We start from the raw sequence: 2,952 nt of genomic DNA, 5'->3' as shown, positions 1-2,952 counted from the left end.
GCAAGTCATTATTGAACTCTAGATGCAGCAACATAGAGAACCATCAATCTGGAAGAACCATGTTGGTTACATCATCACCGTTATGACATACCACCAGCATCATAATCACCTCAACACATTGATATTGAAGTCCCTCTCCCCGGGTATATAACTCCTACTGTGGGCGTGGGAGTTCATGCTGACACTAACACCCTCCAGGTGGGCTGAAGCACTGGCCATATGCTGTGTTACACATGGAAGTGCTTCTGGAAATTGTCCTCTCGATTACATCTCAAATACCCCAAGGAAGCTGATTTTTCCAGGCTTGCAGTGGCTTCTGGTTTAAAATGACATCTGGCAAAAAGCTTCTCACCAAAAGAGTTTGGACGGCACTAAGAAGGAAGAAAATTCATGCTACCACCAAGAACTGGATTTGATTATCAACGTTTTCTGGAATCTGGGGGAAAGTTTCTCTACTTCCAGAGCTAATGATAATAGATTGGAAAAAACAGTAAATCTAATAAATCAAATTTGCAGGTCACTAAAAATTAATAAACAAGTCTGATTGTTTGAAAGTGACCGGCAACTTTTACCTAAATGCCTTCTGCTTTATCAGTTAGAAAATTTGACCGCCATCTCCTTACTGTGGGGGTGCTTCTTTTGTTAGGCATTGAGGTATTTCTACCCTCTCTAGCAAGAACTGAAAGGACAGAAATTAGGGAAGACTGAAGGCAGGGGTAGCTTTGGGAATGGATCCTATATCCTGGCAGGTAGTGACTGCAGGTAACAGGCACAAGAGAAAATTTCATCTCAGCATAGAAGAGCTACTTTACAAGAATGACACTGAGAATTTGACTATAATCTATGTTCATTTTCTCCCCTTCCATCTGTACTTCTTGGGATGAATTCCAAATTACACTCAGGTTGAGAAATAATGGGATCAAAAGGAATGCAACATGTTTGCATGTGAATATGAAGCCCAGTAAAAATTCTTCTCACTTGAGAATTAGTACACAAATAGAAAAATAGATTTTGATTATAGTTTACAAATGTTCTGTCTTTTCTTGCCATAGGATTTTAACTCTCTATTATGTTTTACTAAGGCATGGTCATATCACTTGCTCTGGCTAATGGGAGGTGAGTGGAGAGCCACCATGATGGCCGGAGAGAACCTGCTCTGTCAACTTGGGTTCCAAGGTGACAATGACGTGGAACAGAGCCTCAGGTGATTAGGAATAGATGGGTAACGTGGGAAGAAATATCCACACTGTACACATTAATCCCCATTAATCATCAACATCATCTGCTCCTGGCATCCAACCATCAACATCCTCATGGCTCAAGGATCCAGAATCACTCAGGACAGATGATCCTTCTTCTGACTGAGCATCAGAAAGTCAATTGTAGCCTAACGCAACACCATGATGCCTACATCATTCACCTCATTTTATCTCATCACGGAGGCATGTCACATCAGCACAAGAAGAAGGGCGAGTGCAGTACAATAAGGTATTTTGAGAGAGAGAGAGAGCACATTCACTTCATTTTTATTACAGTATATTGTTATACATGCTGTATTTTATTTGCTATTGTCCTTAATCTTTTACTGTGTTGATTTTATAAATTAAACTTTATTGTAGGCATGTAATATAGTTTGGCTGTGTCCCCACCCAAATCTCATCTTGAATTGTAGCTCCCATAATCCCCACGTGTCGTGGGACAGAGCTGGTGAAGGTAATTGAATCATGGGGGCGGGTTTTTCCTATGCTATTCTCGTGATAGTCAATAAGTCTCATGAGAGACTTATAAAGAGCACATCCCCTTCACAAGCTCTTTTGCCTGCCACCATGTAAGACATGGCTTTGCCCCTCCTTTGCTTTCCACCATGATTGTGAGGCCTCCCCAGCCATGTGGAACCATGAGTCCATTAAACCTCTTTTTCTTCATAAATTACCCAGTCTTGGGTATTTCTTTATAGTAGTATAAAGATGGGCTAATCCAGAATGTATGTATAGAAAAATATATTGTGTATATAATATTTGGAACTGCCCACAGTTTTGGGGGGTCTTGAGATGGATCCTCCATGGATAATGGGGACAACTATATGTACCTGATACCATAGGTACTGTATGTTTCTAATACCATAGGTCATAATACATAAGACAAATTTGGAAAATACAATTAAAAGAGAAACACACAAATACAAAATCATACTGGGAGATTTTTAACACTTTTTTGAGACTTGATAGAATACTCTGACTAAAAAGTAGTTCATATGTAGCCTATCTGAATAAGCTGATCTTTAAAACCTGACCTAACAGACACATAGAATTCTGCAATCAAGAGAAAACAGTGTCTTTGCAAACACATAAATGGTAAACTAAGTCTCCATAAACAACAAAGGATTAATATTCCACCTCCCGGGTTCAAGCAATTCTCCTGTCTCAGCCTCCTGAGTAGCTGGGATTACAGGCACGTGCCACCACACCTGGCTAGTTCTTTTGTATTACTAGTAGAGACAGGGTTTCACCATGTTGGCCACTCTGGCCTCGAACTCCTGACCTCAGGTGATCCACCTGCTTCGGCCTCCCAAAGTGCTGGGATTACAGGCATGAGCCACTGCACCTGGCCTAGAAATCAATTTTAAAAAATAACTATGAAAATTTATATGTCTAGAAATCAAGAAATGCACTAATAAATAACTTGTTAATGATAGAATCAGCCATAATAGAAATTAGAATGGGTGTGGAATAGACATATAATAAAAATACTTCATATCAAAACATACTAGGTCCATCTATATAAAGCCATGAAGAATGATATTATAATAGAAGAAAGTCTGGAAATTAATTAGAAAATAATTCATCTTAGGAAAGCAGAAAAAGAATATAGAATAAATGTAAAATAAGTGTATGTAAGATATTAAAATATGAAAGAAATTAAAAATTAGAAATTAGCCTATGGGAGCTCAAC

This window comes from Rhinopithecus bieti, unplaced genomic scaffold (genome assembly GCF_001698545.2).
Source record: "Rhinopithecus bieti isolate Rb0 unplaced genomic scaffold, ASM169854v2 scaffold_13351, whole genome shotgun sequence".
NCBI lineage: Eukaryota > Metazoa > Chordata > Mammalia > Primates > Cercopithecidae > Rhinopithecus > Rhinopithecus bieti.
This window is presented reverse-complemented; position numbering follows the sequence as displayed.